This window comes from Drosophila virilis, chromosome X (assembly GCF_030788295.1).
Source record: "Drosophila virilis strain 15010-1051.87 chromosome X, Dvir_AGI_RSII-ME, whole genome shotgun sequence".
NCBI classification, from domain to species: Eukaryota; Metazoa; Arthropoda; class Insecta; order Diptera; family Drosophilidae; genus Drosophila; species Drosophila virilis.
Genome location: NC_091543.1, coordinates 29,506,203 through 29,528,698, shown reverse-complemented (window position 1 = coordinate 29,528,698; position 22,496 = coordinate 29,506,203). Strand labels below are relative to the sequence as shown.

At 44.1% G+C, this 22,496-nt stretch overlaps 1 protein-coding gene across 1 annotated transcript in view; it reads left to right on the top strand.

The window, feature by feature from the left end:
• Positions 1–22,496, top strand: part of dpr8 (defective proboscis extension response 8) — a 402,477-nt gene that overhangs the window by 301,004 nt on the left and 78,977 nt on the right. The window lies entirely within an intron of this gene.

The window sequence follows — 22,496 nt, the reverse complement described above, 5'->3', positions numbered from 1 at the left end:
GTCGCATTTAAGTTTTCCAATATCTTCGAGATCTTCCGGGAGTTTCGACGCTTGATTGTCAGCCTATGGAGCCAGTAGACTCCAGCCCCCACAGCACAGGCCAACAGCATTATGCCGAAGGAAATCGCCAATGTATTTCCGACTGCAATACTGTCTCTGACCTCTTTGATGTAGTTAAGGTTGTTTTCACTCAGGCGGTGAATGTAGGGAAGGCTGAGTATCGAGTCATGGCCGCTGATGTTAAGCAACGGTGATGCCGCTACCACCGGGAACCGATTTTGCACGCTCTTGCGATTGAAGTATCGCGTGCCATTTACGGTGGCATAGGACGAGAAGGTGACGAGGTTTGTCCCATCTATCTTCATCGCAGTGCAATCGTCGTAGGTGAGTATTGCGCTACGATCGTTAATGACGATGATGCCGTCGTCCACTATGGTGACAGGGGCAAGATGACTCGGCTGCGTTTGGCAATGGGCTGTACCCCCTGCATGGAGGCCTTGTGCGCAACTGATGCTCTTGGAACGCTTGCAGAATGTGGCAGTCGCAGTTTGTGAGCAATTGGCTACGGCCAACATCTGTCCGTCGCAATCGGCCACAAGATTGTCGTGGAGTTGGAGCACAGAACCGTTGTGGGCGACTGGGAAAATTGTTATCTTCCTGCATTGCTTACTTATTATAGGGAATTCGATTATCAAACTTATTACATTATCCTTACGCTCTACCTTAATATTAGATACTTTCAATATGTCAGTGATAGGGGTCCCTGTGATTTGGTCAGTGAGAATATTCATAAGATCAGAATGATCTATTATTGTTGGGTTTAATACGTTAATTTTTTCTAGGGTTAAAGTAAGCATAAGGTTCCCTATTTCTGTTATTATCATTCTATTGCGTGTGCTTAAGGTTTCAAAGAGGTGGCCAGTGTCGGCCTGCTTTTCTTTTGAGGACTTAATAATTCTGTTAACGGTGTCGGTCAGTTGATCGATCTTTTCCTGCATCCTGGAATTTATAGAAATTTGTCTGTTGCTTGCAGTGACCAGCTGCATCTGAGCCAGTTCTGTTTTCCTGAATTCGTTTGCGTCCGGGGTGCCCGCTACAACCTTAAGGGCTGTTCCCAAGAAGTCAAGGCTTCTTGCCTTGCGATGGTGCACATCGAGAGCGGACAACATGTCCAGTGTCAATTTCCAGCAATTTCCTCATATGGGATTGTGAAAACATTCCCGTCAGCTTCATGGTCTCCTCAGTCATTGTCCTATAGTCCGTGAGATTGGTAGTGTGACGTAAGTATCCGTAACTGTCCCAAAGTAGAATGTCCCCGTCCATAATCGGTATGTAGTCCGCGTGCGAGTAGTCCGTCACCCGAGCCGTTGTCATGGACATGTTTGAAAGTATGGTGAACGTAATCCTAAAATGTTGAAACTACTGTTATCGGAATGGTAATGAAAAAAACTGTGCTTTCAATTCAACGGAGGTTGTTCTTGTGGACCACCCTCCCCCCAATGAGGACCGTTGTCCCCAAGTCCGCTTCAACCTTTTTTTCAATGCATAAAGGCGATAGCTTGTCGTCTAGTCTGCGGTTCGTCTTTACCAGGACCTTTTCTCCTACCTCGAAGACTCTGTTCCGACGCAATTTATTAACCCTAGCGCTCTGCTGGATTTGGGCCCTTTCTATCCTGCCTCTAACCTCGTGGGTGGATTCCGGAAGCGAGTCAAGCAGGATGTCCTTAGGCTTCTTCTCAACCACTGAGTGAATGGAATTGTTATATTCGATAGTGGCCTGCAGGATAAGGTCGACTGTGTCAACTATACCCCTTTGGAGCTTTAAGCACCTAGCTATCTCCAGAACAGTGCTGTGAAAGCGCTCTACCTGACCGTTGGACGTGCTGTGAAGGAGAGGCGCATTTATCACGCTTACGCCGAAGTTATTCAATAGCAGAGACCTGATAGTACTTGAATGCGAGCTCATTGTCGCAATACACTTGCTTAGCCGAAGGGAAAATATTCATTAAGACCAGCAGAGGTGGTCTCGTGTCTTCTATCGTTCGAGACGCGATAGGCTGGACTACCGCAAACTTCGAGAACTTGTCAACACAAGTAAGGAAGAACTTTTTGTCCGTGGAGAAAATGTCAATGTGCAACATTTCTCCAGTCTGTGAGGGAAGTGGCGTCTGGCCGAGTTCCTGCTTCTTTGGGTGTCTGTCGTATTTTGCTTTCGTGCAAATTCTACAGTTAAGCACCACTTCATTAGCTAATTTAGTCATTTTAGGGAAATAGTACTCCGTCATGACCTGTTTTACATTCTCCTGAGCCGCCCTACGGGCTCGGTTGCGTTCCCTAGTGATGATTTCTCTTCTATCACTGACGTCGAACACGTCGGCCACGAAGTTTTTGCAATAACAAAACTTCGTAGTCGGAAAGGCTCTTACCAACTCGTGCTGGAAACTGGCCAAGATTGGGAGAGTACAGTGAAACGCATTAACCACGTTTGGGTTAATGATGGCCTTTATCGTTTCGATGAGGGCGACCGTATCGGTAAAGTTTACCAAATGGCGGGTTTTCTCGCCGAAAAGTATGAAATTTCTTTTTAAAGGAAAGCGAGATTCCTCTAATACAACCTGGTTTCGGAAGCAGTTTAAGGGCTTCTCCGTCGAATCGATTGTGTAAGACAGGGACAATTCACTGTGAATCGTGGCCGCGTCAGATTCTGGTTCATCGCGGCTACCCTGCAGGGCGTTCACGTTCTGGCGCGACAGCGCGTCCGCTACATGATTCTCTTTACCAGGCTTATAGAAAAGCTTAGCCCCTGTTTCATCAATGCGCGCTTTCCAGCGCTTTATTTTTGAATTGGGTTTGCTCTCGGATACCGAGAACGTGAGAGGCTGGTGATCAGTGAAGATATTTATGTCCCGAACCCCGTAAAGGAAGTGCCGTAACTTACCCAATGCCCAGACGATAGCAAGCAACTCCCGCTCGTTGGTAGCGAAGTTTGCTTTCCTATCTTTTAAGGACCGGAATATCATAGTAATGGGGCGACCATTTTGCGACAAGACAGCACCTATGCCATAGGCTGAAGCGTCTGTGATCAAGTCAAATGGCTTTTTATAGTCCGGGTACATCAGTATGACGTTTTCCGACGCTAATATGTTCCTAAGCTTCTGAAACGCGTTGCGTTGAGCATCGTTGCATTGTATAGAGACCTTTCTAGACCTGTACTTGCTAATGGATCCGTTTTCCCCTTTCAGGATGTCGGAGATTGGTTTCGCTATTGCTGCAAAATCTTTGATAAAGCAGCGGTAATAGCTTGCCAGCCCCAAAAAGGATCTTACTTCAAACACCGTGGTCGGTTCAGCATATTCCCGAATGGCCTTTACCTTTTCTGGATCTGACTTTGCACCGTCTTTAGTCACTATGAAGCCGAGGTACTCGACGCTTTCCTTAAAAACTGTGACTTCTCATGCTCCACGCGCATGTTCGCATTTAAAAGGCTCCCTAATACCCAGTCGACATGTCTGACATGGTCCGACTCGTTTTCCGAAAAGACGATGACGTCATCTACATAAACGTAGCAAGATTTTCCAGTCTGCTCCCGCAGGACGTCATCTATGGTTCTCTGAAAAATGCTTGCTGCATTCTTCAAACCGAAGGGAAGTCGACAGAATTCGTACTTCCCGCCATTGATCGAGAGGGCCGTCTTCTCACGAATCTGGTGATAACCTGACTTTAGGTCGAGCGTCGTGAGGTACTTGGCTTTACCCAGATTAGCCAGTATCATTGTGATACTTGGCATTGGATATTTGTCGGCAACCGTCTTGAGGTTGAGCTTCCTAAAGTCTATTACGAGACGTTTATTTCTATTGCCTACCTCGTCTGTGCCTTTCTTATCGACCACCCAAAACGGATTATTGTAGGGCGATTTCGACTTTCTAATTATACCGTTTTTTAGTAGTTCGTTGACTTCTGAAACGACAAAATCCTCTACACCCCTAGGGTAGGGGTATAGCTTTGAGTAGACCACATTTTCGTCGGTCGTACGGATCGTGGCCACAACAGCCGTGTTATAAGGCAGCGCCTCGTTGGAGTCCGCAAAAGCCTTGTTGTTTCGATGAAGTACTCGCAGGAAATCTGCCTTCACCGCAGGTGGTGCCTCTACTTCCTTATTTTTCGTGTGATTAACGCTTACACATATGTGGTACTGCAACGCTTCCGAAGTCGCATCAAATATTAACAAACCTTTTTTTAGGCATAAAACCGCTCCCACCTGCTTTAGCAGATCCAGCCCTATGATTCCATCAAAAGTGGATAAAGAATCTAGTAGGAAAAAATATGTGTCGCACCCAAGCATGGATAACTTGCATTTTTCGGCGATGTTGTTGGACCCAAGGATAGAATGGACAACGAAAGGGGACTCGACCCGGACGACGCCTTTAAGGCGTTTATGCGGTCTGATGTAGTTATTTGCCGCACCCGTGTCAATTAAAAATTTCATGTCTATCCCCGCTATTCTCCGTCGAATGAACGGTAGCAGAGACCTTCCCCTAAAAAATTAGCGCTATCGATATCATAATCTGGGCTATGTTTGCCTTGTTGTTCGTCTGATGCCTCTTGTGCCGCGTCGGCATACCCCCATCTCTCAGCCTTGCTTGCCTGGATGTGGTCTACCCTCTGCCTCCTTTGGCCCGTCGCACGGTCTGATCTGGCAGGACGTTGAATTCCCTGGCCTTGGCTGGCGTTAAACTTAGCCGAATTTGAAAAGTTTGTGGGCTGTCTAAACCTGGAAGAAGAAGGGTCGACTTCAATGGAAACTGGGACATTATAGGCCCAGCTCTATTCTGGGCTATCTGTGGATTGGCCGTTCTGCTTCTTGAAATGAGGATTCTTGCCCTGGCTAGAATCGCTTGTTCTCTTGTTGCTGGCGCCCTTGTGGTCGCTGTTCTGGACGAGCTCGCTCCTCTTGTCCTCTAGCAAAGCTTGTCGCGATAGCAAATCTCTCGTGATTAGCGTCGACCTCCTGGGCTAACGCTAACGCACATCGGTTAGACTGCGTTTTAGTCCAGAGATAAATACGCGAAGTGCGTCACCCCTGAATTTTTCACACATGCCCGCCGCCAAATCGCTGTCATATGTCATGTGGGCTTTGTTCGTAAGTAACGTGAGTTTTTTCTCAACCTCGTCGTAGAACTATAGAATGGACATGGGTTGTCCGCTTATCACTATAAGTGAAGTCCATCCTCGCTATGATGGCCTCAAAGTTTAACGGCGTGTTAAACGAGGCGAGAACCGCGTCTGCCGGGCCTCTCACTTTACTCCTAATGATTGCGGTGGCTTGGTAGTGACGTGAACTACCGTCGTATTTTCTGAAAATTTTTTAGGCGGCATGCGCGGCCTGCCTCCAGGACACGTAAGTGTCTTGAGTCCCATGGAACTCGGTAAGACATTTTACCACGTCGAGCGGCTCATTACATTCCACCCCGTCTATGATTTCAACTTCCCTGTAAACCTTTACTACCGGGACTGAAGGTTGTGTGTTTCTTAGCTTATTCGATACCTTATTCTTGCCTTAGCGTAGCTTCCCTATTCGCGAATTCCTGCTCCTGCGCTGTGAGTGCGCTCCGCACTGCGGCCTCAATTATCGCACGCAACTGCTCTGGGTCCATAACTGAGTCTGTTTCTGTATTATGTTCAGTTGGGGTGACACAACCTGATACCTGCAATGTTCCAAATCCCCCTATTAACCTCGCTAAAATACTGTCGTCGCTATCGTAGTGTTCATGCGCGTCTACGTCGGAGTCACAGTCGCTCATTCGAATTTAAACCTCTGTATGAAACCGAACAACACATAAAAGGTTAAGCTAATGGGATTTTTATTTATTTTTTTTATTTTTTTTTTAAATAATTCTCATAAATTTTTTCCTCAATCAGAAATGGACACTCCTTTTCTTACTTTAACAAAATTAATTTGTGCGTATTCGAAAAAAAAATTGTTCTCGAAATTTTCTATTCTCACTTCACAAATCACTTACATGATTCTATTGTTGTGTATTTGTGTATTTTGATGAATTCCACCGCTGCTGTCACAACTGGAGTTTTAAAACCGTTTTATCGCGTTTTTTTTTTTTTTGTATTGGGTTTTTTAGGTTGGGCGCCAATTAGTGCATTAATGTCTGCAACTTTGGGTTTGCAGGTTGCATGTAAAAATGCATATAAAAAATGAGTTAACTAACGGGAGACATTAAGGGACGATACGTCGCGCTTTTATTGTTTCCTAACTTAGACTAAAAAATACAATCTTTATCAATCTAAGCAATGCCTGCAGAGCCGCCGTCGCTGCCCCAGAGCGCCGTTGCTGCTGTAGAACCGCTGCCGCCGCTCTCGCAAAAGTGCAGCGTTAGCGCCTCGTGTGCGGTGTCGGATGATCGTCGCGGCCGGTGACATAGTTGCGACATATCCGTCGCCACATGACTCTGGTCATTGGCTTCCCCAGAACGCTGGGTCAGTACATACCAATAGTCAGTGGTTAACTTATATATGTGAGTATTGAACTCGAAATTCACAAATGCCAAAAACATCAAATTTTGTCAAATTTGCATCGGGCAGGCAAGTAAACAGGCTACCAACACGCATACAAACGCATAAGTGCTTCCATCCTTCTAGCAAAGTGCGTAAGGTACCCTTATGCTTACAACAATCAGGGAAAATATAAATTTTGCACATGAACAGGACAACCCCCTTAATTATATCACACAACTGCTTACTTGAAAGAGTGTGCTTTAATTTTTGGTCTTTTCTATTTGACAAGCCGACGATGAATTACCCTTGCAGAAATATTTTTGTATTTTAAGCAAAACAGGTCCCTACAGTGAAGAGCAAATATATATAAATATTTCATTTAGGTCTATTAATTGGGCTTTTAATAAAATTAGATCAAATTCTTCTCATTATGCCTGACTGTGTGCCTAGGCACACAATTGAAGAAAAAACCTCTCTGATGACAATTGCCGCGATCTACTTGTGCGCTAATCCACACAACACAAAATTAATGTTTGTAGATCTTGGGGTTTTGTGGGAAGCTATGCAGCGAGAAAGAGATGCACACAAGTGCGCAAAGCAGTGAGTGAGAGCGGGGCATATGCATACACAGATATGTTTTTGGGCTGTTAGGGGTAATGCATAGAGTAATAAATAAAAACAGAGGGCGTTTGGATCAAAAGCTTTTTTTCAGAAATTCTGAGGCAAGATACCGAGCTAGCAAACACAACGCCCTGCTGTCTTCAGCTACTTCTGCCCAAAATTCAATCACAACTTCAAAACATTTTCAATAAGAACCAACAACAACCATAATCAAAACAAATGATCCGACAATGAAAAAATAACACCACAAATTCTGTCCTTGCTATCCGTCTTTGTTTTGTGGCTACAGCATATGATCCTAGCTTCTGCGCCCTTCTAACTCATTGTTGTGGTTTCTAAGCACTGCCTCCATAGAGTAATAAACAGATAAAGAGCGGAATATTCACTCCGAGCTTTTATTACTGTTTTAATTCTGAAGCCAGCTGAAAAAAAAAACAACAGTGCGCACGAAACCCCATTTTTCCTTCGTCCTCCGTTTTGATTAATGCAATTCTGAAGCAAGATTTTGAGGACATAGGAAAATAAAGGGACCGACAATGCCACTGTGTTTTCTGCTGGATTCTCTGTCGGTCCTACCACTAACCAAACAACATATACACTTAACATGAGTACCAGAAGTAGACACAAAATGTATCGGTGGCATCTAGTCCAAACTCGCGAGTAAGGGAGTAAGATATACATATGATGTATTTTTAAACCGCTTACTCTACAGGAAAGTGCTTGGCGCAATCTCTTCCATATGATTTGTGCGATAGAACGGCAACGCTGTTAACTTTTATCTCGCTCGCACTTACTCTCAGCTCTCAATGCTCTCTCTATGTTTAGGGATCGTTTCAATGTGTGTGTGTGTGTATTTGTCTGACGAGCAAAACTGCGCACAAATTCAATTTTTCTCAAATGCTGAGGCATTTCTACCCTTTTGAAGGCACGGCTAATATGAAATAGAGAAAGGGTTTGCCACGTCGATGCGAAATTCTTGCATTTTAGCTCGCTATCGTTGGTAAGGGTACCCAAGCGTTGCCATGTGTGCATTTAGAATATTTTGGACTCGCAATACACGCATACTTGCATATTTTGTGTATGAATAGAAGCATTTATGCGCTTGTGTGCCTGTTGCGGTAACCTGACACTTGACTATGCTGCAAGTTTCCGCGTTGTCGCTTATGCTGAGTCGGCTTGCCGACTGTAGCTTTGTAGTTTATAGATCCAAGTTTTAGGTATAATTCCAATTCAATTTTATACCACAATTCAGTTTTGTATTTGACGTTTAAGAATAAACTTGCACTACTCCGGCACGCGCCCGTAAATATCATTTGTTATATATTACAAAAACATTGCTGAGCCACAAGGCCAGTAATTAGCAAAGAGAGTGAAGTCAAACTCTCCACCATAATCGTCCTAAATATCACTGGACTAGGGATCGCTGGACGAGAGACGGATCAACTATCGCATCGCTGGACCAGCAGATTTATATAATTGGCGCCCAACTCGTGGTAATAACGAAAGAAAATTACCCACGCGAGCGTTCGTTAATAACTGAAACACGCTAACAAATACATAATGTGATTGCTGACCTGCGTCAGTACAGGCAGCAGAAAAATAATAATAGTAAGTTATACGGCATTGAGAGCTTTGATTGATAAATAAGCTAGATATTTGTCACTTGTATTTAAAGCAAATTGCAAAACGCATATTTTGTCGGCTTGCTTCCCACTCTATTCGTTAGTTGTCTTTACGTAACTTTGTAGTTAAACGCTTTGGCGTAACATGACACGCCAGCGTAGAGGAACTCACGCTTAATCATCAAAATATTGAATTGTTTATCTGTAGCGAAGGCATATGAGCTCTTCATTATCACAATACAGAACGCCCGGCCACTGTTCAAGTGACTCAGAATTTGACTGTGACACTCAGGCCCTTATTCGCAGACCGAAACTGGAACCCGTTGTTCCCCCAGCGCCTAGCAACATGAACGCTGAACAACTCAGGGCAATAATGCAGACGGCCATCTCCAGCGCCTTAGCTGAGCAAGCTGCTGCAAACCAACAGAGAGAACAAGAGTTAGTTCAAAGAATTAACCAAATGTCTGAACAGATAGCGGCTGTGCGCATTACTACGCCAGAAGTGCAAACGTATGTGGCCATTGAAATAAACAATGAGATACGCTGCGACGAGCCACTTGACGCCGTCAAATGCTTGCCCGAGTTTACCGGAGCACAAGAATCTTATGTGTCGTGGCGGCAAGCAGCGCTGGAAGCCTATCAAATTTTCAAACCATATAATGGCAGTTCACGCCACTATCAGGCGGTTATCATTATCAGAAGCAAGGTCAGGGGCCCTGCTGATGCAGTACTAGCTTCGTTTGGCACAGTATTGAACTTTGATGCGATTATAAATCGCCTCGATTTCACGTATAGTAACAAACGACCCATCCATGTAATAGAACAGGAGTTAGGCACCTTAAGGCAGGGGGGCCTTTCGCTACTTCAGTATTACGACGAAGTAGAAAAAAAACTGACTTTACTGACCAACAAGGTTAATATGTCATATGAGCCAATTATGGCTAAAGGCTTATGCGAAAAATTCCGTGATGACGCATTGCGCGTTTTTTTATCAGGTCTCAAACGCAACCTCACATACGTGCTTTTCGCGGCTAAGCCAAAGGACTTACCCTCGGCACTCGCCCTTGCACAGGAGGTTGAATCTAACCATGAGAGATATGCCTTTGCGGCTAACTACGCTAGAAGCCAGGAGGAAAAAGAGCGTAGACCAAGCACTAAAGTGCAGAATAGCCAGCAGGGGGAGCCACAGTCAAATGCCCAGAAAAACCCACTCTACAATAAGCAGGCCAGGACGCAAAGCCAATCCGATCAAAAGAGCGGCCGACAACAGAGTAACAATATGACCCTTCCATATCGAGGACAGCCCTCACAAGCCCTAGCTTATGTAAGCAAGAGATCAGCCCAATCTGATCGCACAAGTTCTCAGAGAAAGCAGCAAAGGGTAAACCACATTGCGCAGGGCGCACCAGGGGGGTCAGAGTCATATGCCACAGCCGCTGATAGCGCGGTGTCGCAAATTGACGACGATGGCAACAGCGATGCTGGTTCGGATGTGCTCAATTTTTTAGGAGCAAGTCCCTGCTACCTCTCATCCGACGAAGAGTAGCGGGGACTGATATGAAATTCCTCATCGATACGGGCGCGACGAAAAATTTCATTCGACCATATGACGGATTAAAAGGCGTTTGCCCGGTTGACAAAAATTTCACAATTCATTCAATCCATGGCACGACAAACATCACACAAAAATGCCTTGTGTCGATGTTCAATACAAAAGCTACATTCTTTATTTTACCAGATTTGTCAACGTTTGATGGCATCATAGGCCTTGACTTGTTAACACAGGTAGGAGCCTCACTTTGCTTAGCTTCAGGACAACTCAAGTGGGGTACGGAAGTCGAAAAAATCACCTTCCACACTTGTGCCAACGTAAATTTCACAAAAGTAGATTGTGCAGAGGCACCCCCATTAGTTAAAAGTTCTTTCTTAAAAATGCTAAAGACCAGACAAAAGGCTTTTGCAGACCCAGATGAAGCGTTGCCGTATAACACATCAGTCGTGGCTACCATTAGGACCACTGATGAGCAACCCATGCAAAGCTTTACCCATATCCAATGGGAGCAGCTGATTGTGTTAATAAAGAAATCAAAGATCTGCTAAAAAATGATATAATTCAAAAGTCCGTCTCTCCCTACAATAACCCAATATGGGTAGTAGACAAGAAGGGCACTGATGAAGCAGGCAATAGGAAAATGAGGTTGGTAATGGACTTTCGTAAACTTAACGAAAGAACCGTGCCTGACAAATACCCTATGCCAAATATATCAATGATATTGGGGAATTTGGGGAGAGCCAAATTCTTTTCAACATTAGACCTCAAGTCTGGTTATCACCAGATCATACTCGCTGAACGCGACCGTGAAAAAACCTCTTTCTCAGTGAACGGGGGGAAATACGAGTTCAAAAGACTCCCCTTTGGATTAATGAATGCAGCAAGCATCTTCCAAAGAACCATCGACGACATACTGCGAGAGCAGATTGGCAAATTTTGCTATGTTTATGTCGATGACGTAATCATCTTTTCAGAAGATGAGGAATCCCACATTAAACACGTGGATTGGGTCCTAAAAAGCTTACACGAAGCAAACATGAGGGTCTCCGTCGAAAAATCACGTTTTTTTAAGAAAAGCGTGAACTTTCTTGGTTTCATAGTCACCAGCACTGGCGCCACGACGGATCCTGAAAAGGTAAGGGCAATACAGGAGTATCCAGAACCTAAAACACTGTTCGAGGTCAGATCATTTCTAGGCCTCGCAAGTTATTACAGATGTTTTATTAGGGACTTTGCCGCAATAGCAAGACCCATCTCGAACATCTTGAACGGTGAAAATGGAACAGTCTGTAAGCATAGGTCCAGAAATATAAAGGTTCAATTCTCTGAGGTGCAGCAAAGGGCGTTTCAGAAGTTGCGCGATATTTTGTCATCCGAGAATGTAATGCTCAGGTACCCCGATTTTAAGAAGCCATTCGATCTAACAACCGATGCTTCGGCTCACGGCATAGGTGCAGTTTTGTCTCAAGAGGGTCGTCCTATAACAATGATTTCAAGAACATTGAAGGACAGCGAGGTTAACTATGCAACAAATGAGAGAAAGTTATTGGCCATCGTATGGTCACTTGCCAAGTTAAGGCACTATTTGTATGGGGTGAAAGACATTAATATCTTCACTGACCATCAACCCTTGACCTTCGCAGTTTCGGAGTCCAATCCAAATGCGAAGATTAAAAGGTGAAAAGCGCGCATTGACGAGTCTAATGCACGTATCTTCTATTAACCCGGCAAGGACAATCTGGTTGCGGATGCCTTGTCAAGACAGCAGCTCAACGCTGTAAATGAACAAGAGGTTGAGTCCTGCGCAGCAACGATCCACAGTGAGGTATCTCTCACCAACACCATTGAGACAACAGACAAACCCTTGAATTGCTTTCAAAACCAAATATTGCTAGAAGAGGCGCGTTTCCCCTTAAAACGAAGTTTTATTCTTTTTGGAAATAAGAAACGCTACTTGATCAGCTATACTTGCATCGAATCGCTGCTAGACGAGCTCGAAGATGTAGTTTCACCCAAATGCGTAAATGCTCTCCACTGTAATTTACACACGCTTGCAATGATACAAGATGCATTGGTTCGAAGATACCCGGCCACAAAATTCTGGCACTGCAAAAATCGCGTAGTGGACGTATTTGCGGTTGGAGAAAGAAGAAATCCTCACAGCCGAGCATAATAGGGCCCATAGGTCTGCACAGGAAAATATTAAGCAGGTACTCTCGGAGTACTACTTTCCAAAGATGGCAAAAATAGCCAATGAAATAGTACAAAATTGCAAAACATGTGCTTGGGCTAAATATGATAGACACCCCAAAAAACAAGAGCTTGGGGAGACATCGATCCCCTCACATGTAGGAGAGATGTTACACATAGACATTTTCTCCACTGACAGGAAATACTTTCTCACTTGCATCGACAAGTTCTCTAAGTTTGCTATTGTACAACCGGTCCCTTCAAGAACCATTGTGGATCTGAAGCCAGCTTTAATGCAACTAATGAATTTTTTTCCAAAATTTTTTTCCATTTACTGTGACAATGAACCGTCATTGAATTCAGAGACCATCGTGACTATGCTCGCAAACAACTATGGGGTCAGCATTTCAAATGCACCACCATTGCATAGCATCTCGAATGGACAGGTTGAGCGCTTTCACAGCACTCTGTTAGAACTTGCTAGATGCCTAAAGATCGATAAAGGTATAAGTGACACCGTGGAAATCATTTTACTGGCTACAAGTGAATACAATAAGTCGATCCATTCGGTCATCGACAAAAGACCAGTTGACGTGGTTCAGGCGCACCCATACGAGCCACAAGAGAACATACAAAACAGGATCAGAGGCGCCCAGACGGCGCTCAGAGCTAGGGAGAACGCCAGAATAGGGTCTTCGACGTTGGTGACAAAGTTTTGGTCAAGTCCAACCGAAGGCTCGGGAACAAACTCACACCTTTATGTGATGAGAAGGCCGTTGAAGCAGACCTGGGGAGCGAGGTCCTCATTAAAAGGAGGGTGGTCCACAAGGACAACTTGAGGTAATCACCACGTGAATAAGGCCCTTGAAGTTTTTTCTTATAATACCAATCTGTTTAGCCGCTTGGCTCGCTTCTTCCAATTAATTATAAGACTTAGATATTAGCGTGTGCCCTCAGTTTAAGTTCTGGTGGTGGTGGGTTAAACAATATTAAAACACAAAAATAGCTAAAATTCCCATTCCACAGGTTTGAACTAATTCTCATCTTGTCCCAGTCCCTGGCTTCGGCGCGCGTCACCGATTATTCAAACGCTAGGTACATCCCGATAGTGGATGGACGAATCCTGGTGTGGGAGGATTTCGCCTACATTAAACACTCGGCGAACCTTTCAGAATATGCACGTGTGGTGGAGGAAACGGTCAGTTTGCTTGACATGTTCCCACAATCTCACATGAAGAAGCTCCTAAAGGTGGACACAGCTCACCTGCAGGACCTGGTGGAAGCGTTAGGCGTACACCATAGGGTGGCTAGAAGTTTGGACTTCCTAGGGTCCATGCTGAAAGTAGTAGCAGGCACTCCGGATGCCAACGATTTAGAAAGAATAAGATTTACAGAGCAATAACTAATACATGAAAAGAATAGACAAATAGAGATTAATTCTAAAGTACAAGACCAAGTTAATAAGCTTACAATTACTGTCAATCAAATTCTCAAGGCCGCGAAAAGCACGCAAGTAAACACTGAACACTTGTATGAAACTCTATTGGCTAGAAATAGGATGCTGATGATGGAATTGCAAAATTTAATGCTTGCAATATCATTAGCAAAAGCAAACATTGTAAGCCCGAACATTTTAGACCATATTGACTTGAAATCAGTTTGGCTTGAGGAGCCCACCGACACCCCCATAGCAGAACTTTTGTCCGTTTCGTCCGTTAAGATACTACAATCGAACAACGCTTTATACTTCATTATTAGGTTCCCAAAAGTTAAGTTAGCTTGTAAGAAAATCACAATTTATCCCGTCATTCAGAAAGGCGTAATACTGCGAATAACAGACAACACTGTGGCAGAGTGTGATGGAAACGTTCACGCTCTCGAAAACTGCACCGCATCCCCTGGAGCGACGTTCTGCAGACTCTCAAAAGAAAGCTCATGCGCCAGAGAGCTACACGCCGGGGGGGTGGCTAACTGCGAAACCCAGCCTAGCAACCTGGAGCCAATTACTCAGGTGGACGAAGGGATGCTAATTATCAACGACAAGCTAGCAGAAGTGCAAGTTGATAACGGCCCTAAGACCTGGCTCCAAGGCACACACCTCATTACGTTCGCTGATCGGGCTAACATAAATGGAACTCTTTTCATAAACCATAATAACATCTTGGATAGAATCCCAGGAACGGCGAACTCTCCACTGCTGAACATTACGGCCAGCCGAGATATACTAAGATTAATGAATAAATGGTAGCTCAGTTGGAAGAAGTTATAATATATTACCATATCTTTAATACGAATGGCTTTCATATGAAATGAGCCCAATAATTGATTTCCTTCTTTCGCGGCGCGCAAGTTTGCCACACTTCGAATATTACTCATACGGCCCAACGTCATAAGGCAGACATTACTTACACGTTAGACATTCGGCATATTAGGCAATAAAATATGCGGCTCACACACGGCGAACTCAATGCGTTATTTCCAAGTACACATGCATGCCAAATATGCACATCAAATGTCCAAAAAGAACCCTGAAGGTCTCTGCGGTCGCGCCCCCACAGCCCACCCCACCGCCGACAGAGCCATGCGAATTGTACAAATAACGTTCGATTGCTAAACCCAAAGGTAAAAATATAAAAATAAAAAATTACCAAATGGAAACTTCACGCCCGCGCCTCGACACAATAGTTTAAAAATAACTTAGCGACGTCTCCATGAGTAACAACTGCTCAATATTTTTTAGATTGATCATGTTTAGGCATGGTGAAATTTGGCTTACGACGGGTGGGACGCCTTCTCTGTTTCGCTCAATGCGTCCATCTCGCTCTAGCGTTGGTTTGCCGTGAAACGGCGCGAAAAAATTCATGAATGAACCTCAAATGAGACGACGCCACGACAACAACAACAACCACAACAACAACGAGTGTGTGTGTCTCTCAGTGTGTGTGTGTCTATGGGAGCGTGAGAGCGAGCTTAACTAGCAGCCAGACGGCTGTATGGCAGACACCGGCGCGTATGAGTAATATCTCAATTCTTGTGAAATTGAACGGAAATACTTGAAATTTTGTACAGGCGTCCGTGACGGCGTCAACTGTTGGTTAAACAGTACATCGCGCTCTCTGCGCTCTCTTGCGTTTTTGTGCGCGCTGTGTGCGTGTGACCTAACTATAGTTGTCACCTGCCAAGTCACGCTAGAGCCACAACTCTTGACGATGAATAACGGCTGCGCCCCAGCCCCCGCGCCCGTGACCGAGTCCGCGCCAACCACAAATCGGAAGTGATATGGCGCAAATTTTTCATTTGACGCTTGCGCTTCCACTGTGTCGCACAGCCATAAAAAGTATAGTTAAAGTCAATTGTGCTAATAACAAGTCACCCCCACCGAAAGCTGTCCGTCCGCCTTATCGCTATAAATATTTCCAAGTTGGGGTAGCGTTTCTGTTTAGTAAGAAAAAAAAATAATTTATGTGTTGTTCCGGCAAAAGCGGCAACCGACTTCGGCCTTTTGATTTGTTTATTTTGAGCGCGTCCAAAAGTCAGAGACACGAAACGCTCACGCGCTCACGCACTCGGCCCTCGGCTGGAGAGCAATTGCGCTACATGGAACAGCTGATCGATCGACAAGGCGAGCACGATAAATAAAAATAAAAATACAACAACAACAACAACAACACAGTAACAAGAAGAGGAACAAGCTGCAATACAATTAAATCAATGTCTTGGTCAATGCGCGCACTTGCAAACAATTTACAAGAGAGAGTCGGAGTCAAAGTCACGCACACAGATGCACCAATTATTAGATACGCTCAATGAGCGCCAGCTGGCAGTTGAAGCGCACACAGACCCACAGAAAGAGCGAGATAATGTAGAGAGAGTGAGAGAGAGAGCGAAGCGTCTCACAGCGTTTTGCAGCGGTAAAAATAAAACAACTTTGTCAACGAACCCAACACTGCGCTACTTCTGAGTGCTATCAAATAATTAGCTTAAGCAAATTATATTTAGAGCTAATTAATTTAGTAAACATACGAAATTAGTTAACAAACATTTATATTTATAAGCAAAATATGTTAATGTTTATCAATTATCAATTGATTTACAATATGAACTAACAAAATACTTAAATTCTTGTGGTATATTTAATCTCTTCCTATAAGATATATACACAGATATGTGCATGCGTAAAATATATTTTTAAATAATTGAGAAACAAAATATAAATTTAGGCTAAATAACACATTTAGCTCAGTATTTTATGCCATTACCAAAGTGCACTTGCAAAGCGTATAGCGCTGTCAATATGGCCCATTCGAGGCCCTCCCACATGCAAGCTGTAGCCTATTCGAGTCACAGCTATTCATTGTTTCTGCTCAGCTGTTCGGCAACTGTCGCCGGCTGTTCGGGCCGAGTCAATGCTCACCAGGTTTGAGCGCATTTTGCATAGGTGTGTGTAAACAGCTGTTGAGAGAGATTGGAGTTAAATGTAAGCAAAGGGGGAGGAAGGGGCGCCATTAGTACTATAATTATGTACTATAATTATGTACTATAATTATGTATCTGCACACTGATATCTGATATCGGATTTCGTCAATATCATCGTGAACAACATGATTATCGTGTATCGTTAGCCAAGTTTTGCTGCGACTAATGCTGATACGAACACACGCTCAGACTGTTCATATACATACATACAAATGTATACTGCCGATTCACTCAGCGCACACTCATGCACACACACACGCACATACACTCAGTGGCTCATACATGGGCGGTCGCGAATCTGCGCGCCATACACACAAATATGACTTCTCGACCAGAGGGGCCTCCTCGTTGTACTCCTCATTAGTACGCTCATAGTAACTGAAGAGTTCAGTTCGCACACAAACGCGTTTGCTGTTCTGCTCTGCTCTGCTCTGCTCTGCTCTGCTGTGCTCTGCTCTGCTTTAAGCGCTGTCTCTGCCGCTGCCTTTGCCTCAGCTGTTGACGCTCTCTGCTGCGAAAGCTGGCGAATACCTATAGAGAGGCTGTCCGCTCATAACCAACGAATTCGATCGCCAGGCACTCAAATCAAATCAAAACAGGCAGCCAAACGCAGCGCGTCGACGTTTTTCCAATAATATATCTTCAAGATATCTTCGGCATACGAAATACGTTGTTTTAAATTATTATTATTTTTTTTTTTTTTGCGTCAAGTTAACAGTCTTTTTTCCCCGCCCGACTTGTACCAAGTACATTTGCCGCGCACCTCAATTGTTTTTTTTTTTTGCTGTTGTACAAAAACTGTGACTGTGTTTTCGCCGAAGCAAAAACGGTTCTAAGAGTTTTCCAGCGCTGTCGCAGCGGATTTCCCAGCGTAACTTGCACAGGACTCATTGGAAATTTATGTGTAAATGGTGCGTATGCATTTCAGTAGCTCACGAAATTTAGCTCCTAACCCTCAGACACACACACACGCACCCCTCCTTCCCCTTCTTAACCCATCCACAAAATACTCCCAGCCAGCAATTGGCTTATCGAGCAGTTATTATTATTGTTGTTGTTGTTCTTTTTGGCTGTGCACTTTTTTAGCCGGCAGGCAAAAGGCGGTACGTGTTTAACCCACTGATAAGTGCGCCGAGTAGAGTACCCTACCCTTTAAAGCTGTCGTAAATACATTTGCTCTGCATGAAGTACGTGACAATTGTCGTCATGAAATTCGTAATTGGGGAATTGTCCATCTGGGAGGGCTTTCGGGCTGGCTATTATGCTGGACAAACATTGCTGGAGTTGGTCGAGTGTAATCGGATATATAGTCTAGTGGATGGTATTATGTTATTAATATACATGGTACATATGTATATGTGTACACACCCACACACACACACATATATATATTTATTTATATTTACACTTATCTGAAAGTCGCGAATTCCGCGCTATATTGCTCAAATTTCAATCGGATTGTTAATTACGACAAACAGCTTTCGACAGCCCATACCGTTCATGGGGGAAGGCTACCCTGACCTATATGCTATGTGCCATGTGCACCTGCTGCTCGTCTGTGAGCTTGGAAAAACATTGTCGTGCTTTTTCTGGACCTTTAGGCGGCAATGCAAAAGTCAAGCCGAGGCTATACTATACTCCCTCGGTTTATCAGTGCAGTTAGCCAAAAGACTGCTCACGTTTCCAGCTTTGCCACAAATTTGATTTTACCAAATTAAAACAGACTGTCACTGAATAAAATACAACAATTTTAACAATTTAATAAACATTTAAATTAAACAAAGTTTTGTTTAGCTGGCTCGGACTGTGTTTCGTTTCAAAACGAACTGAGCTGTCCAAGCTCGAACATTCTTTATAATCAGTCAAAATACTTAAAAATAACACAGCTCGCTATCAGAAATCCTAAAATCTTGTTAAATTTGCATCGGGGACAGGCAGGCAGGCAAGCAACAGGCACACAAGCGCATAAATGCTTATATTCATATAAAAAGTATGCAAGTATGCGTGAATAGCGAGTCCAAAATATTTTAAATGCACACATGGCAACGCTTGGGTACCCTTACCAACGATAGCGAGCTAAAATGCAAGAATTTCGCATCGACGTGGCAAACCCTTTCTCTATTTCATATTAGCCGTGCCTTCAAAAGGGTAGAAATGCCTCAGCATTTGAGAAAAATTAAATTTGTGCGCAGTTTTGCTCGTCGGACAAATACACACACACACACATTGAAACGATCCCTAAACATAGAGAGAGCATTGAGAGCTAAGAGTAAGTGCGAGCGAGATAAAAAATACATCATATGTATATTTTACTCCCTTACTTGCGAATTTGGACCAGATGCCACCGATACTTTTTGTGCCTACTTTTCTGTACTCATGACCAGTCTATATGCTGTTTGGTTAGTGATATAAATTAACAGAGGCCAACGACACCAGCTCCAGATGCTGATATAGCACTGGGCCGGATGTTCTTACGAGTTAACAGGGGTCAGCAAAATGCAATACAACGCCAGCCACAGATGCTGAAATAGCTCTGGGCCGGATGTTCTTACACAACGGCAGCGCACGAGGCGCAAGCTAAGCATTCTAGCGGCCGTTGTAAAAAAGGAGGACAATAGCTTAGGTAATTTTGATCAATCTCTTGTAAATTTAGTTTTTAATCCGGCTTTCACTGAGGCACATCGACCCAGCGACTTCGGGCATAAATTAACTCACTCAATACGGCGTATCGGCCTAGTGTTTTATAAATAATTAAATAATCAAATTAAAGTCTTATAACAAAAATCCGCGAGAACTTCTTATTTAAATCTTAATTCGCGCCCAACGTTTTTCGGACCATTTTGTTCTACAATTATTTTCTGTGCTGTGCAGTGTTAAGAACTAATCTACCAGTACAAGACACTTCGCGCTGTGTAAAAGCCATACCCAAAATATCATTGAAAACAATAAAAGCAGTGCCTGACCTACATCAATTTACGTCAGCGGCACAAGCCCAATAAAAAGGCATTTGATACACCGAAGCCGCTGGAGCTCTGGGAGGGCTTGGGCAGTGAAGTAAACCAACACCCATAGACTTTAGCGAGGGATTATAAGAAAGCATTCGCGACTGCAGCGTGGGAAGCAGTAGTCTTAGACGTAGAGCATACAACCCTTTTATGATTAACTAAAACGAAAGTGGGCCATCATTTGTCACAAACTATTTTCAATTTGCGTAATTAATTTAAAATAAAATCCTAAAATACATAAGTGAGATATATTCAAAATTGCGTTAATTGTGTTTCCAACTTACTTAGAGTAACACAATTTTGCATCCATCAGCAATTTTCAATAACTCTCCTTTGTCAGCATTCATTTAATTTTGTGTTGTTTATTTTCCCTTGAAATTGTGTTGTTATTATTGTTGAAAGTATAGTCCATGAACAGCTCGTTTTTCAGGTACAGAGAACAATCTGCGAGGGGATCTTAGTCAGACGACTCCACCAGCTTATATAGGGAAGCCGTCCCGCTGACAACAGGTGTAAAATGGAAAAGAAGCCTGAGCAGCTTAGGACTTTGGTGCAGTCCGCCTAAGAAGCACAGAGCGCAGTATTGAAGCAAAGAGACGCAGAACTGACGGCTTCCTTAAAGGCTCGGATACAAGAATTGGCAGGCAGAATATCTGCTAGCAGTATAGAAACACCGCCGGTCCAGGCATTTGAGCCGATGGAAATCAGAAACGACTTCCAATGTAATGAACCATTGGTCGCCCTTAAATGCTTACCAGAATTTACAGGGGTGCCAGGGACGTACGCCTCTGGGAGACAAGCTGCGATAGCGGCATATTAAATTTATAAGCCATACGACGGCAGCTCATTAGAGGGACAGCTGACGGCGTTTTGGGTCAGTTTGGCACAGTAATGAATTTTGATGTCATAATAAGCCGTCTCGATTTCACATTCAGGGATAAGAGAGGTATTCACGTCATAGAGCAAGAAATGAGCACCCTAAGACAGGGCTCATTAACAATTTTACAATACTATGAAGAGCTTAAGTTTTCTTAAGCTTACCCTTCTCACCAATAAGGACAACATGTCCTATGAACCAAGCATGGCGCAAGGGCTCTGTACGAAGTTCAGAGATGATGCGTTGCGTGTTTTTGTCTCAGGACTAAAGCGTAGCCTGACGGATGTCCTGTTAGCGGCAAAGCCTAAGGACTTACCGTCGGCCCTAGCTCTAGCGCAAGAAGTAGAGGCAAACCATTAGAGGTACGCCTTTGCCGCTAGCTTAGCTAAATAGCAAGATGATAGGGAACGAAAAGTGACCCCGAGGCTGCAGTTCCGTCAGCAAGATAGGGGTCAACAGCAGAGGGATCCGCAGCCCAGCGGCTTCAAAAATCCTCACTTCACAAAACAACAGAAACAGCAACAAAGTCAATTTGAGCAACAGAGTGGGCGGTGGAACAAAGGTGGCGGGTCACACGAACCAATGGACGTCGATCCATCTGTGTCAAAAAATTTACAACCATCGCAAGCACCAGCCTACGTTAACTCTAGCGCTCCTCAAGCCTACAAAAGAACGGCCACGTCTGGGCATTTAAGCGGACAGAGGAGGCAGAGAGTCAATCACACAGCTCATGAGCCTGATCAAGATTCAGGTTCGTATGCTAGCTCTGCAGCAGCAGCAGAACAGCAAATTGCCGACGACAATAGTAGCGGGTATGGCTCAGACACTCTCAATTTTTTAGGGGAAGCTCCCCGCTGCCCTACATCAGTAGGAGAGTAGAAGGGATCCAGATGAGATTTCTCATCAACACGGGCGCTTCCAAGCACATATCAGGCCACATAAAAATCTAAAATGTGTGTGCCCAGTAAATTCTTCCTTCTCTACTCATTCTATACACGGCACCACGTTTTTTCCACATTGCCACATTTTTCTTACTCCCAGACCTGTCCACATTTGATGGAATTGTGGGGCTCGACTTGCTCACGTAAGCTGGAGTGTCGCTTTGTCTTTCTTCTGACCAACTCAAATGTGGCACAGAAACTGAACAAATCGAATCCCACAGGTGCGCGGATGGTAAATTAACTAATGTTGACATCACCGACGAGCCCGATGCCGAAAAATATTCATTCCTAAAGATGCTAAAAAACAAACATAAGGCCTTCGCGGATCCGGAAGAAGCACTTCCCTATAAAACATCAGGAGTGGCCACTGATGAACAACCAGTTTATGTCCGACTGTATCCCTACCTCATGGGAGCAGCGGAATTAGTTGATAAGGAGATTCAATGCCTTCTGAGAACGGTTTCATCAAAAAATCTGTTTCCTCCTACAACAACCCCATTTGGGTGGTGAACAAGAAGGGAACGGACGAGTTTGGTAACAAAAATATGCGCCTCTTAATTGATTTTTGCAAACTTAACGAGAAAACCATCGCAGACAGATACCCTATGCCTAACATTCCAATGATTTTGGGGAATCTTGGCAAAGCTAAATACTTTTCGACACTGGACCCCGAATTCGGCTATCACCAGATCACGCTAGCAGAGC